Raw genomic sequence first — 16,619 nt, 5'->3', positions numbered from 1 at the left:
TACTATATATATTAAATTGTATCCATGCATTCAGCGCTCCTCTTTCTTTTGTATGGTTCTTTTTTGTTAAAATTTGAGGGGTTTAATTGAGGTAGCAGGATATCATCTCCAGCGCTCACTTCTATTATTCATTTAGTCATTGCCTGAGGCCATGCTGTGATTGGAGGAAGCCGGATTAGTCATTGCTGACGTGTGAATAGAGCAGTGTTTTTCAACCAGTGTGCCGTGGCACACTAGTGTGCCGTGAGAGATCCTCAGGTGTGCCACGGCAGACTGACAACAGTGCGGAGGTGTCCCTCTTTCAAATTTTGAAATATTGGGAGGTATGTGACAGGCTCATCAGGCATCATTTACAACCATGACATTGACATTCATTCACAGACAATCATTATGATTGTGCATGAATGTCAATATGTCATGTATAGTTTGTAGGAGGCATGGCATGACAGCACAGTACAGTGTGTGTGTGTGTGTGTATATATATATATATATATATATATATATATATATATATATATATATACTCTGTATATATATCCTGTATTAGGCTACAATGTGTGATTTTGTAAAATTTTGGGATGGTGGTGTGCCACAGGATTTTTTAATGTAAAAAAGTGTGCCACGGCAAAAAAAAGGTTGCAAATCACTGGAATAGAAGATCTCTAGGTGGGGGATGCTGCTGTAGCTGTGAAAAGAAAAAAAGGTAAATTTTTTTAACAAAACGGCTGCTTTGTAAATTTTGATGAATGAAAGTGCCCCTGTATTTAATAGTATTTTTAAAAAATGGACTTTCATTCACCAAGTTTACCTTCACTTTAAGTTACATTGTAATAGTAGTACCCTTTTCTACATAAATTGTTACATTTTTAAAAATTTAAAAAATCACATCTTACCATTACATCTTTTATTGAAAAGTAGTTTTAAGGGAGCTTCTAAAAAATTAATTAGATTAAGTCAAAAATGTGTATAATATAATTAGAGGTGCAGACCCTATAAATAAATATAGTATCAAAAATTAAAGAAAGATAATAAGGATAAGTGAGCCTTATAAAAAGATAGGGAATTCAGCACTCTCTACACATAAAGGGCAACAACAAATTGTTATACCAATATAGAAACAAAGTATGCGGAGTAACAAGTGTGTGGATCCAGTACAGGCAAAAGACAAAACCTGAGAAACAAGCATATGTTCAAAGCACTAAAAATGTATTACTGAACAATGTCATCATAGTGAAAAAGAAAATCAAACACTCATTGTGAATAATACAAAATAAATTGAAATGAATGAGACGTCTCATGGAGAATGTGGCAAACATATCAATATAGAAAGCTAGTGAGGCATAGCTTCGATATAAAGAAATTACAACTCCTCATTCCGAGGACAGCCCCAATACGTATTAAAGGGAACTGCTGTCGTGAATATAACGTAGAGGATCTATGTAATTAACTTAAAACTGAAGCTCACAATATGAATGCAATTGATAATGGCTAAATGTACACGCAAAATCATGTACGTTTGGAAAAAGAGAAAGTTACAGCCATTCGATATATCTCAATCCAGACACAACACCAAAATCAGAGGACAGTCCCAAAGTGTAAAGGGATGATACTGTCTTGATATATAAAGAGGATCTATGTGTGTGGCAGAAGAATATAACGTAATTAGGGCAGAGATGAGATCTCAAAAAAAAAAAACACAAATAGTAACAGATAAACAGGTTACTCATTAATTTTAACCCTTATAGGGGATAATCTCAATACTCAGTCCATCCAGGTGGTCTGTGAGAAAGGTTTAATGTCCAGGTATCCACTTTGATATGCGGTAGGAAGCATCACATTCCTCTACAAATAGGACAAATAAATCGACACAGCTCACAACTTCAGGAAAGTTCCGTTAGCAGAATTGCTGCCGTTCCAAATGATGCATATTCAACTTTACGTGCAAAAAAAGGGGCTCCAGCGAACCCAACTTTGTTTCCAAATTACAGCGTGTACAATGGCGAATCCCATAGAGTAGGCGTCTCATCAAAAGAACATCTGATGCCGCTGCCTGCCTACGCGCGTTTCATCCCCTTGACTGACAGGGACTTCCTCAGGGCTGACGTCACTGTGAAAGGCTTGGCCATTTATAGGCCGTATAGAACACGCCTCCAGGAAGAGATGAAAATATTAAATGCAACTATAAAATAATAAAACTAATTAAAGTGCGTAAATACAAAATGTGACAATTCTAAAATAATAAAAATTGTGACAGAAGGATAATAATCATCAGTGCAAATGAATGTATTTACAGTATTAAGGGAACTGCTGAGAGGCGTAAGACATCCCTCGGGTCGCAGATTCTGCAGGCTCAGAGAAAACTTCCAATATAGTAGAGACAACATATATTAAAGAAATATTTATTAAAATTTGTTCCTTGAAAAAGGCCTAAAAAGAAAATGTAAGATACTTCAAAGTTAAGAATATATTTTAGAAAACGCGGAATAGAACCATGGACCTTGAAACCAAATTTTGATAACATTTTCTTCAACCTAACGTCTTAAACCACTAGGCCAAATACAAACATAACTTTAGTTTAACTTAAACCTCATTTAGAGAGAGAATCTCATGTTACAAAGATAGATCTTCAGGCAAAAACACTCTTTCAGAGGTTAAGGAAAAGAGAGTCCAGCAAGTATGTATTGATTATCTGTAGTACTGTTTTTTGCTGCGGGAAATATTTAAATGTAGCGGCTGACTACAGAACTGGCCACAAAACGGCATCCACAGACGTTAGAATAATATCCAGTTCCAAAGCTATTCCTCATCGTCCAGAAACAAACAAAATCAAGATAGAAGACAATTCTATCTTATATCATTTATTGAGGGTAATCAAACCCATAGCCAGAAAAATTGGAAAAAATAGTGACTCTAAATGTTGACGTATTAGCCCACTAGAGTAAATGAGTGATTTTCCACGTATGGTGGGAATCGAACAAAAATCAACTTTAAGATCCTGAAACCTAAATACTCAAATTGACCAACAAAGAATTTATTAAAAATCAAAATGTATTAGGTCTAAATAAACAAGATCAAAGATACTACAGTAAGCGTAGCTGCTTAAGGAAAAATGATCTATAAAGACTAGACTTGATTATATTAAAAAATTTAGAATATAAAATTAGTCACAATTAAGAGCCACTGATTATATATAAATACAAAAGGATAAATTCATTTTATAGATAATACCAATTCTTAAGGTCTTTCAAAAGGACTTTTAGGCCATAAATACAACAAAATCTCCCATAATAAATCATTATTGTTTCCAGCTCAAATTATAAAAATGGAGCAAATTCAGGTTTTTCATTCAAACCATGAGGTGCACAAGTATGTAGACGATAAATCCAACCAGTTTCTTTTTGGAGGAGACATTTATCCTGGTCTCCTCCTCTCTTATGTGTTAACCCTATGTCAATGCCAATGAATTTAAGAAGCTCAAAATTTGAGTCATGATACATTTGAAAATGACGTGCAACGCTGCTAGTCTCTTTATTGTTTTTGACATCATCACGATGTTCTCTTACTCGATGAAGGAGTTGTCTTTTGGTCTTACCTACGTAAAACATAGGACAAGGACAAGACAATAAGTAGACAACTCCAAAAGTTTGGCAGTTTATTGGGTAATTAATACGATAGATTTTACCTCCAGTTGAAAAACTGTTGGTTCTAACTATGTATTTACAAGAAACACATTTACCACAAGGAAAACTTCCTTTATGAGACTGGTGCATTGTTAGCCAATTCTGTTTAGGAGTTTTTACGAAATGGCTTTTTACCAGACAATCTTTAAGGCTCATTGCTTTTCTGGCAGTCAAAAGTGGGCGATCTCCCACCTTTGTTGCCAATTTTCAATCGGCTAGTAAAAAGTGCCAATTTTTTTCCAAAATGTATCTAATTTTGTCCCAATGGCAATTATACTGTGTAATGAATCTAAGATTAGATTGTTCAACAGACTTTTCTTTCTTAGAGAATAAAACTTCTTCTCTTTTCAGTTTTCTTACCCGGCTGAGGGAACTAGTAATTAGTTTCTTCGAATAACCATGTGAAAGGAATCTCTGTTTCATTTTTTTAGCATGAAAATCAAAACTAGAATTAGTCGAACAGTTTCTGCGTAAACGCAAAAACTGTCCATAGGGAATGCCTTTCTTTAATGAGAAAGTATGATTACTTTGTGCTTGAAGTAAACTATTGGTAGCGGTAGGTTTACGATAAATCTCTGTTTGGAGATATCTACCTTGTTTCTTAATTAAAATGTCTAAAAAGGATAATTCAGAGAAATCAGACTCTAGACTTTCAAAAAACGGGGTAACTTTAGAAAAAGACGAAGAGGGGGGAGGAAAAGACCCAAAAATAAAAAGCAAAGATACACACTTTCAGGCAAAACCTCAGAGACAGGGAAGGAGACAACAGAATCAGGATACTCCATCACAGTGGAGAACCAGGAGGGGTACTCAGAAGGATTATTAACTTCTATTAATAGTGCACCATCTGATGAAATGCAAATTGTGAATCTTTCTTCTTTTAATTTAAATTTGTCTCACATTAGCCTTTTGAAAAAAGGCTTATCCTTTTGTCCCTCAAACCATCTTGACAAATTTACCCTGGTAAAAGATCTGCATCTATTTGGGAGAAAATTAGTGTTGTCTTCCATCATGGAAGGAAAAACGCTTTCAATCCCAGAAGATGAAGAGAAGCAAGATATTTTGGCTATACAAAATCTTGTAACTTTGTTAGAAGAAAATGAGCCTGATATTTTGTTAGCAGAAACTGATATCCCCTCAACTGACTCTGTTGAGATTGGGAAACCACGAACACCCTTTAAGCCGAAGTCTAAATTTATGCCAGCCTTATCCTTGGCTCCTGCAGTACAATTTTTTGTCAATGCTGTTGAGCATGACATTGAACAAATTGTCTTTTCAGGTATTGTATCTGATAATTTAAATAAAATGGAGAGACAAGCCCTTTTGTAATTAAAGAATGCCCCCAATATCGTTATCAAGGCGGCAGACAAAGGGGGAAATTTGGTTTTATGGTTTTATTGGATGAAGATTTTTACTTTAAAGAGGTGATGAGACAGCTAAATAATAAAGATCAATATGTACGTTTGAGATATAATCCTTTGGATGAAACACAAACGAAATTGCTTTTCCTCCTTAATGATGCCAAATTTGATGGCTTAATCTCTAAAAAAGAATTTGAGTATCTGTTTCCACGTTTCCTTACTTTGCCTACTTTTTATTGTCTTCCTAAACTACATAAGGACAAGAAAAAACCACCAGACCGCCCAATCGAGTCCGGCATTGGTGGGGTTACTGAAAATGTCGGTAATTTTGTAGATTTTTTTCTAAAACCATTTCTCCCTACCTTACCTACCTATGTGAGAGATACTTCAGATTTGTTGCAGAAGATCAACAACTTGATCATTGATGATGATGTTATTTTGGTCTCTCTGGATGTTGAAGGCCTGTATTCGTCAATACCTCATCATGTTGGTATTGAAGCTTGCAGATCCTTCCTTGAGACTTGCGGTCCCTCTTTCTAAAAACATACGGATTTTGTACTTTTACTTTTGAAATTTGTTCTGGAAAACAATGTCTTCTGCTTTGATGGTAAATTCTTCAAGCAGATATGAGGTACAGCCATGGGGGCCACTTGTGCCCCCACGTATGCCTGTCTTCATTTAGGCATTTGGGAATTATCTGAGGTTTTTGTTACCCATAATGATATTGTTGAACAATCTGTTCAACTTTGGCTGCGTTATGTGGACGATGTACTTATGCTTTGGAAGGGGGACCTTAAAAGTTTGGAATCCTTTGTTAAAATTTTGAACCAAAATAACTACAATATTCTTTTGACATACGAGGCTGATTTCTCTGAATTATCCTTTTTAGACATTTTAATTAAGAAACAAGGTAGATATCTCCAAACAGAGATTTATCGTAAACCTACCGCTACCAATAGTTTACTTCAAGCACACTTCATCCTTTCTCATTAAAGAAGGTGGGAGATCGCCCACTTTTGACTGCCAGAAAAGCAATGAGCCTTAAAGATTGTCTGGTAAAAAGCCATTTCGTAAAAACTCCTAAACAGAATTGGCTAACAATGTACCAGTCTCATAAAGGAAGTTTTCCTTGTGGTAAATGTGTTTCTTGTAAATACATAGTTAGAACCGACAGTTTTTCAACTGGAGGTAAAATCTACCGTATTAATTACCCAATAAACTGCCAAACTTTTGGAGTTGTCTACTTATTGTCTTGTCCTTGTCCTATGTTTTACGTAGGTAAGACCAAAAGACAACTCCTTGATCGAGTAAGAGAACATTGTGATGATGTCAAAAACAATAAAGAGACTAGCAGCGTTGCACGTCATTTTCAAATGTATCATGACTCAAATTTTGAGCTTCTTAAATTCATTGGCATTGACATAGGGTTAACACATAAGAGAGGAGGAGACCAGGATAAATGTCTCCTCCAAAAAGAAACTGGTTGGATTTATCGTCTACATACTTGTGCACCTTATGGTTTGAATGAAAAACTTGAATTTGCTCCATTTTTATAATTTGAGCTGGAAACAATAATGATTTATTATGGGAAATTTTGTTGTATTTATGGCCTAAAAGTCCTTTTGAAAGACCTTAAGAATTGGTATTATGTATAAAATGAATTTATCCTTTTCTATTTATATATAATCAGTGGCTCTTAATTGTGACTAATTTTATATTCTAAATTTTTGAATATAATCAAGTCTAGTCTTTATAGATCATTTTTCCGTAAGCAGCTACGCTTACTGTAGTATCTTTGATCTTGTTTATTTAGACCTAATAGATTTTGATTTTTAATAAATTCTTTGTTGGTCAATTTGAGTATTTAGGTTTCAGGATCTTAAAGTTGATTTTTGTGCGATTCCCACCATACGTGGAAAATCGCTAATTTAGTATAGTGGGCTAATACGTCAACATTTAGAGTCAATGTTTTTTCCAATTTTTCTGGCTATGGGTTTGATTACCCTCAATAAATGATATAAGATAGAATTGTCTTCTATCTTGATTTTGTTTGTTTCTGGACGATGTGGAATAGCTTTGGAACTGGATATTATTCTAACGTCTGTGGATGCCGTTTTGTGACCAGTTCTGTAGTCAGCCGTTACATTAAAATATTTCCCGCAGCAAAAAAACAGTACTACAGATAATCAATACATACTTGCTGGACTCTCTTTTCCTTAACCTCTGAAAGAGTGTTTTTGCCTGAAGATCTATGTTTGTAACATGAGATTCTCTCTCTAAATGAGGTTTAAGTTAAACTAAAGTTATGTTTGTATTTGGCCTAATGGTTTAAGACGTTAGGTTGAAGTAAGTTTTATCAAAATTTGGTTTCAAGGTCCATGGTTCTATTCCGCGTTTTCTAAAATATATTCTTAACTTTGAAGAATCTTACATTTTCTTTTTAGGCCTTTTTCAAGGAACAAATTTTAATAAATACTTCTTTAACATATGTTGTCTCTACTATATTGGAAGTTTTCTCTGAGCCTGCAGAATCTGCGACCGGAGGGATGTCTTACGCCTCTCAGCAGTTCCCTTAATACTGTAAATACGTTCATTTGCACTGATGATTATTATCCTTCTGTCACAATTTTTATTATTTTAGAATTGTCACATTTTGTATTTACGCACTTTAATTAGTTTTATTATTTTATAGTTGCATTTAATATTTTCATCTCTTCCTGGAGGCGTGTTCTATATGGCCTATAAATGGCCAAGCCTTTCACAGTGATGTCAGCCCTGAGGAAGTCCCTGTCAGTCAAGGTGATGAAACGCTCGTAGGCAGGCAGCGGCATCAGATGTTCTTTTGATGAGATGCCTACTCTATGGGATTCACCATTGTACACGCTGTAATTTGGAAACAAAGTTGGGTTCGCTGGAGCCCCTTTTTTTGCACGTAACGTTGAATATGCAACATTTGGAACGGGAACCTGTGGATGACAGATGGAAGAGGCGCCTCATGGGACAAGTATCGTTTTAGGCAACAGAGGGATACACATTAACAGCGGACCCCCCACACAGAGTGTTACTCACAAGAGCGGCGGTACAAACGTGTACCCAGACAAGCAGGACGGAACCAAAAGTCGCCCGTCAGACAGGCGTAAGCTCGGTACGCTAGGCAAACGTCACTCAGCAAGCAGCGTCAGAGTCGACCCAGCAGGGGAACCAATGGAGTCGAAGGAAACTCGACACAGCGGACCTCCAAAGGGGATCAGGAACGTAACCAAATTGCTCCAGCGGCAATAATAATAGAAAACCGGCAGGTGTGATGTACTCAAGGATACATTTATTGAGTACAAACAGATAAAAACAAGCGTACAGCAACGCGTTTCTCAACAAATAGTCGTTTCATCAGGCTGTTCAGCCTGATGAAACGACTATTTGTTGAGAAACGCGTTGCTGTACACTTGTTTTTATCTGTTTGTACTCAATAAATGTATCCTTGAGTACATCACACCTGCCGGTTTTCTATTATTATTGCCGCTGGAGCAATTTGGTTACGTTCCTGATCCCCTTTGGAGGTCCGCTGTGTCGAGTTTCCTTCGACTCCATTGGTTCCCCTGCTGGGTCGACTCTGACGCTGCTTGCTGAGTGACGTTTGCCTAGCGTACCGAGCTTACGCCTGTCTGACGGGCGACTTTTGGTTCCGTCCTGCTTGTCTGGGTACACGTTTGTACCGCCGCTCTTGTGAGTAACACTCTGTGTGGGGGGTCCGCTGTTAATGTGTATCCCTCTGTTGCCTAAAACGATACTTGTCCCATGAGGCGCCTCTTCCATCTGTCATCCACAGGTTCCCGTTGTCCACTTACCATTTCTAAGAGAGCTGCCTGGATTGCTGGTTGCCGAATCCGCCATCTGCCACATGCTGTGATCATTTGCGCACTTCTATAGAGACTCTGTGTGTTATCTTGGTTCTCTTTAATCTAGCAAACATTTGGAACGGCAGCAATTCTGCTAACGGAACTTTCCTGAAGTTGTGAGCTGTGTCGATTTATTTGTCCTATTGGTAGAGGAATGTGATGCTTCCTACCGCATATCAAAGTGGATACCTGGACATTAAACCTTTCTCACAGACCACCTGGATGGACTGAGTATTGAGATTATCCCCTATAAGGGTTAAAATTAATGAGTAACCTGTTTATCTGTTACTATTCGTGATTTTTGTTTTGAGATCTCATCTCTGCCCTAATTACGTTATATTCTTCTGCCACACACATAGATCCTCTTTATATATCAAGACAGTATCATCCCTTTACACTTTGGGACTGTCCTCTGATTTTGGTGTTGTGTCTGGCTTGAGATATATCGAATGGCTGTAACTTTCTCTTTTTCCAAACATACATGATTTTGTGTGTACATTTAGCCATTATCAATTGCATTCATATTGTGAGCTTCAGTTTTAAATTAATTACATAGATCCTCTACGTTATATTCACGACAGCAGTTCCCTTTAATACGTATTGGGGCTGTCCTCTGAATGAGGAGTTGTAATTTCTTTATATCGAAGCTATGCCTCACTAGCTTTCTATATTGATATGTTTGCCACATTCTCCATGAGACGTCTCATTCATTTCAATTTATTTTGTATTATTCACAATGAGTGTTTGATTTTCTTTTTCACTATGATGACATTGTTCAGTAATACATTTTTAGTGATTTGAACATATGCTTGTTTCTCAGGTTTTTGTCTTTTGCCTGTACTGGATCCACACACTTGTTACTCTGCATACCTTGTTTCTATATTGGTATAACAATTTGTTGTTGCCCTTTATGTGTAGAGAGTGCTGAATTCCCTATCTTTTTATAAGGCTCACTTATCCTTATTATCTTTCTTTAATTGTTTATACTATATTACATCTTTTATTGTTTATACAGAAAGTAATGTCAATGCCAAATTATTTTTAATGGTGGTAAATATTTTGAACATATTTAATATTGTAATTGAAATGAAGCAGCTCAAAAAATGTCCTAATTTCACTAGATTTGTTCATGTCCATATTTTAATATGTCAATTTATAACCAGCAGACAAACTTGAATTTGCTATTTGAAGTAGTTTGTGTGATAAATAATCTGTGAATATTTTATTAAACAATGATATTTTTGCTGTTTTTCGGGAAATATTAAGACTTAAGCTACTAAGGTTTATTGTTTTACATTTATGGCTATTATATAGCCTTTTAAACCATAGTGAATTTTGTATGTCTTAGATCTCCTCAGCTACCATTAGGAAGAGAAACTTGAGATTCCTAGATTCTATTTGTTCTTTCTTGTTGCCCATTTTGCAAGTGGTGGTTGCAAAAACCATTCACCCCCCATGTAAACCCAGTTCAATGCGATAAGGACCTGTAAACACTGGTGTTATTTTAGTGCTTAAGTCTTGAACTTCCTTTGGCCTAGTCCTCCCTTCAGTAACGTAAGTCATTTTAACACTTTGTAGTTTTTTTTATATAGACATTAGAAGAATCTCAGTTGTGGACTGTTGTTTTGTTTAGAATACCGTGCAGACATCATGATTAGATTTCTGAATAAATTCACTAGAAATACAATAATACATATTTATTGCTGAAGATTTTTGTAGAGTAACTTTTTTAACCTAATTGGAAACAGGACACATTTTTGAGGCTGTAAACTTTTTAAGGTTTATAATTCTAGATTTACCAGGATTCTGAAGGAAAATACTTTTAATGTGTTGAAGGCTTGTTTTGAGCAATAAGAAGTGTGGGGTGAGCTGATAAGTAATAAATGCATGAGTGAGACATCCACACACCATGATGAGATGTGAGACAACATTGACATACATAACCCAAATTTAAGCTACATCCTGAATAGCAACAGTAGAGTGTGGTTGTGACTGGGCCTAAAGATCTCTTGTATCTTAAAATCTTAATAATAAATCTACAAGTAACATACATAGAAGACAAGGTTGAAAAAAGACAGAAGTCCATCGAGTTCAACCTATAAAAATCTTAATATACTTACAATAAAAGCTCCAGTTAATCTTAAATTAATCCCATTAAAAAGGTGACCCATTTAACACAAGCAATCATATCCCTGAATTCTGTTTCTAGATGGAAATGTTTCTAAACTATTTTAAATGTATCTAAGGTATTGGCATTTACTACCTCCTTAGGTAATGAGTTCCACAATTTGATTGCTCTTACAGTGAAAAAAAGTTTACGTTGCTGGAGATTAAATCTCCTTTCCTCCAGCCTTAAATTTTGACCTCTTGTCATAAACATTTTCTTGGAATAAACAGAATTTCCACCATCTCTGTATATGGGCCTTGAATATATTTATAAAAAGTATTCATGTCACCTCTCAAGTGCCTTTTTTCTAGAGAAAATAGACCCAGTTTGGCTAACCTCTCCTCATAACTTAAATTCTCCATTCCCCTTTAATAGTTTTGGGGCCCTTCTCTGAACTTTTTCTAAGTCTGCAATGTATTTCTTTTTAGATTGGTCCCCAGATCTGCACTCCATACTCAAGGTAGGGTCTGGAGAACAGTCCAAAATAACTAACATGTAAAAAATAAAATAAAAGTGGAAGTTTCTGTCTCTCTTAATTTAATATATCCTGCAATCCATATTGTTAATTTTGTTTCAAAGTTTCACCCTGATAGAACTTGATTTTGATGGCAGATTTATCTGACAGGCCTAACTTTCTAGCTTTGCTTATCTGCCTAAAATGTTTTCCATAATGTATTTTAACTGACGCACTTTGTCCACTTACTCTTTCATGACTGAACTTTCATTTAATGCTTTAAAAAATGCCATTCGACTCTATGCCATTCAAGCATATCTGTATTTTAAGTATGTCGTTCTCTATATAATGAAACTTCCACACAAATGATTTATAAGAACATTTTAATCACAAAAAAGGACGACATAAAACAAAAATCAGTCCACACATTGAATTATTCAAAATTATAATATACTACATCTTTATTCGTTCACGGAAACAACATTCAAAATCCAAGTGTCAATGTTACATATTATAAATGAAACAAAATTAATATTAAAAAAACAAAAACATAGCATTATCTTTAAAACTGTTATGTTGCTGATACAGTACATATTTACTACAGTTCTGGATTATTGCCTGGTGCAAACTTTAGTATTTACCAAAGTGAGACCAGTGCAAAGAGAGGCCTGTTAATCTGAAACATCTCTTAGTAATAATATACCAACATTTTTGTAGGCACACATTTTTTTATTTGACTTTAAATTCACTGCAATAAAATTATATTCAATTTTTGTTAACAGCACGTCACATACCTTATATAAAATTCTGAAGGAATCATATTATACAGCATGTTTAAGGTATAATAGTCTAGAAAATAAAGCATATGAACATATTCCAATTTTTTTAATTATTTCAGCTTTTGGTCATATCTGAACATTAAAAAAGTATTTGCAATATGTTGGGGGTGGGGGGTTGTGACAGATTTACAAAAATATTTAGTTGATCATTTTAATATAGCTTGATGCTCATTTTCTTAGAAGAAAGCAATTTAATTGGACCAAAAAATAATTGAGGCCAAAATGTACCTAGTAAAGAGTTTTCTTATAACAAGTGGCACTTGAAAGTTTTGGTATGTGTTTTATTTTTATTTATATTTTTAAAGAAAAAAAAAAGTTATTTAAATTAATTAATTATTTAATAAAACTTGTGAATTGTATATTTCATTTTTCATGGGCCTTTAATGAGAAAGGCAATAAATAAAATTCAGTAGAATGAATTAATTTAAGAATGCTGATGATTACTCTACATACAGTAACATGTAGTTGCATCCTTGTCTCAGTTCACCATGCTTAAAATAGACAGGCTCCAGATTTCGATTAAATATGGTAGTACCCGCTATATAGAATGTATCCCTGACATTAGTTAAATTTTCTCCCAGGATATATTGCTCCTTTAATGAAGCTAACACAAAGTTAACATATATATATATATATATATATATATATATATATATATATATAAACAGTATGTGTGTGTGTGTTTATATAAATGCCCACATTCTTGTGTTGTATTTAATTTCATCACTGTTGGCTCAAATTTGCATGTTCACAATAATTAGCCATTTGCAATTATATAATTAGTTTTGAACAAGATTTTTTACAGCATGTAGGAATAGTTTTTAATGATTTGATGTGTACTAATGTATTTCTGAAACATGCTTGTGTATATAAAATACTCATTCTTAACAAATTATACAAGCCACAGAGTGATATGAGTGCAATGCAAGATGGATAAATATAGGGTGTTTAGTAAAATATAGAAATCATTAACCTTTAGAGTTTCTTGATTTACATTAGATTATTAATCAAATTAATGTCTAATATTTAATACCATCTTATTAAAAAGTATATCTCACATAATCCACTTACTGAAAGTTACAAATATAATTTTCTTGTAGGGAAGAAATATCTATATTCATAATAAAAATACATAGACTGACGACTAATTTACAGTGTAAATATATTGAAAAAATACTATTTTGTAGACTATTATTCATATAGACGAGTGGTGGTTGCAAATCATACACAACTATAATTTTTAATGTATATTCTCTTCTTTTATAGAATATTGTATGGTAAGAAATATATAATAATGATGAAAATGTTATATTTTTACTACAGATGGCATGAAAATGATAAACCACCAAGATTACAGAAGCCCTGTTATATCTTATACCAAAATGGTGAATTGATTCCCACAACTATGCTCTGTGACATAAACCTATGTGTCACAGCTAGGAGAAAAACTAATTTGCTTTCTTTAGCAATTGGTGCCCCAAATAGCACAAATATCAGTTGTGGGAACTGCACAGAATTCAGCCATCTTTGTTGTCTTTGGAAACAAATAACATTTCCTATATAAAGTCTGTAGGTTTATTCCATTCTGCACTGTATAGAGGAAAGACAAACATAATAATCTAAGACTTTGTTCTGATAGAAGAATATAAGAAAATGTTTTTTGTTTTTTTTAAATATCCAATTTATTGACCTTTATTTAAATCTATAAAATATAACTTTATAGCATGTTTATAATTGGTTAAAATAGTCAAATTGTGGGGATATAAGTGACAAAGTCATACATTTCATAAATTAGAAAATATATTTTTAAATACAAAAATGCTATTCCCCAGCTAATATAGTGGCATATTTTAATCACGTACAATAAAAAGTGCTCTGTATAAGGAACACGTATGAATGGCCTGGCTTACAGTCTTTCTTCAACATTTCATTAAATGAATGGAGAGACTGAATTCAAGAAAATTCCCTATTAAGTTACTCAAATGAAAAGACATCCCAAACAACAGATGTGCCGATGTTTTTTTTTTTTTATACATATACTGTAGTTTCTTTTCAAAGTGAAAAATGAGAAAATAATCTCAGCTCAAAAAAGGATAAAAGCTTAAATGTTTAAAGTAAAAAAAGTAAACGTATAGAGAGAGATATTTTGTGTTGAACTGTTTCATTGTGGATTTCAGGAACATACATTTACGTTAAGGACATATTATTTATACATGCTAAACTCATAAGTACTATTTAATAAAAGAATCCAGAGATATTGTTTAACTTGCATGTAAAACAATACAATTGAAATAAAAGCAAGAAACCTTTTGTAAGTAATAGGAGTGTGTGGTTTAAAGGGACAATCTATACCTTAGTCATCTTAAAGTCTAACCTTAGATTAAGCTGCAAATAACCTCCTGCACCCTTTCTATATCATGCAGCAGGAACAGTAAAAAAAGTTATTTTAAAATGAATATTGTTTCTGGTCACTTTGAAATGGCTGCCAAGCTCAGCCCACTGATGACATCACAATCTGGGCTACATCTAGGTACTCTGCTGAATAGCATTGACATTCTGTCGAATCCAACTAGTGAGCCTTTTGTGATTGGATGCCATATACAGCCCAGATCATAATGTCATCAGTGGGCTGAGCTTGGCAGCCAAGTGGCCAGAAATAATATTCATTTTAAAATAACTTTATTACCATTCCTGCTGCATGATATAGAAAAGGAGGCTATTTGCTTAATCTAAGGTAAGACTTTAAGATGGCCAAGGTGTAGACTGTCCCTTTAAGTCAATTGAACTTAATTTGACCTGAATTTCCTATGACTACCTAAATACGTGTTCATCAGTGTGTAGTCCATCGCCTGTCATAAAAAAATAGCTCTGTTTACCACTTCTTTTCAAAGGTAAAACAAAACTGTGGTCAGGATATAGCTTTGCAAAGTGAATATATAATATATACAGTATATATACATTTTTTTTTTAAATGGAAAGCTTTCTTTAAAACATAGAAAAGCAACCAGTGCTGCACATTAAGTAATCTCACAAAGTATACTTTCAACAAACATGAAAAGCATAAATAAAAAAAAGACAAGAGAAAATTGTTAAATACAGAGAAACTTGTACAATCGGTATTTGTGTTAAATAACAAACAAAAAAATTTAAAATAAATAAACACTTTACAAACTTTCACATACCAGTTGTACAAACAATAAATTATTATTTCAGTGCTGTCATGGGTCTTTTTATATTTTTAAGTTACATATCCAAAGATGTTTCCACCTATAGATCTTATAATCATGGGCATATTTAAACTGAGATGAAAGAACCTGCAATGCATTCCAGAAAATATGCTTTTAACCTGAATACTTAAAATGACCATTTAGAACTGTCCAACACTGCATGTTAATATATACGTGAGGCTGGACCCCTTAAAGGGATATGAAATCCAAAAATATTCTTTAGTGATTCAGAAAGAGAATACCATTCTTCTTCTATTATCAAATTTGCTTCGTTCCCATGGTATTTTTTGTTGTTGAAGAGATACATAGGTAGGCTGCTGCCATACAGGAGTGTTCTAAACTTGAGCACGCTACTGAGCTTTTTTCAACAAATGATACCAAGAGAACTAAGACAATTTGATAATGGAAGCAAATTAGAACGTTATTTAAAATTGCATGCTCTATCTGAATCATGAAAGAACATTTTTTGGTTTCATGACCCTTTAATATAAGTTAAAGGGATTTAAAAGTATGAAAAAGAAAATGCTCTGATCTGTTATTATTTTATCATTGCACTATTGCAATGAAAGAAATGTAATCATTACATTAAACCTATTTCAGTTGACTTCATTAGCATACTGAGAGCTATGCTATATGATAAACAGCAACCCACAAACAATCCATATTTAGTTTTATTTATTATAAGTGCAATTTTGTGACTTATAATCAAGTATACTGATACCGAATACATAGTTTCATGTAGCAAATTATTTTCCCTGGCAATAAAACAAATAATAATGTTAAAATAATATATCACCAATATTATCTTGAAATGGGTGTGTTTTTTTTTAATAAAAAATAGTAATTTTATTACTGGACTTTGAGGCGTTTCAATTGTTAAAAAAAAAAATGTGATTACCAGTAAACATCACAGGACCAACAAGAGCAATACTATACATTTTAAAGTGAGCCTTGAACATCTATATATATATAAGTAGCAGAGATGTGCACTCTCA

This window comes from Bombina bombina, chromosome 3 (assembly GCF_027579735.1).
Source record: "Bombina bombina isolate aBomBom1 chromosome 3, aBomBom1.pri, whole genome shotgun sequence".
Lineage (NCBI taxonomy): Eukaryota > Metazoa > Chordata > Amphibia > Anura > Bombinatoridae > Bombina > Bombina bombina.
Note: the sequence above shows the minus strand (reverse complement) of the source record.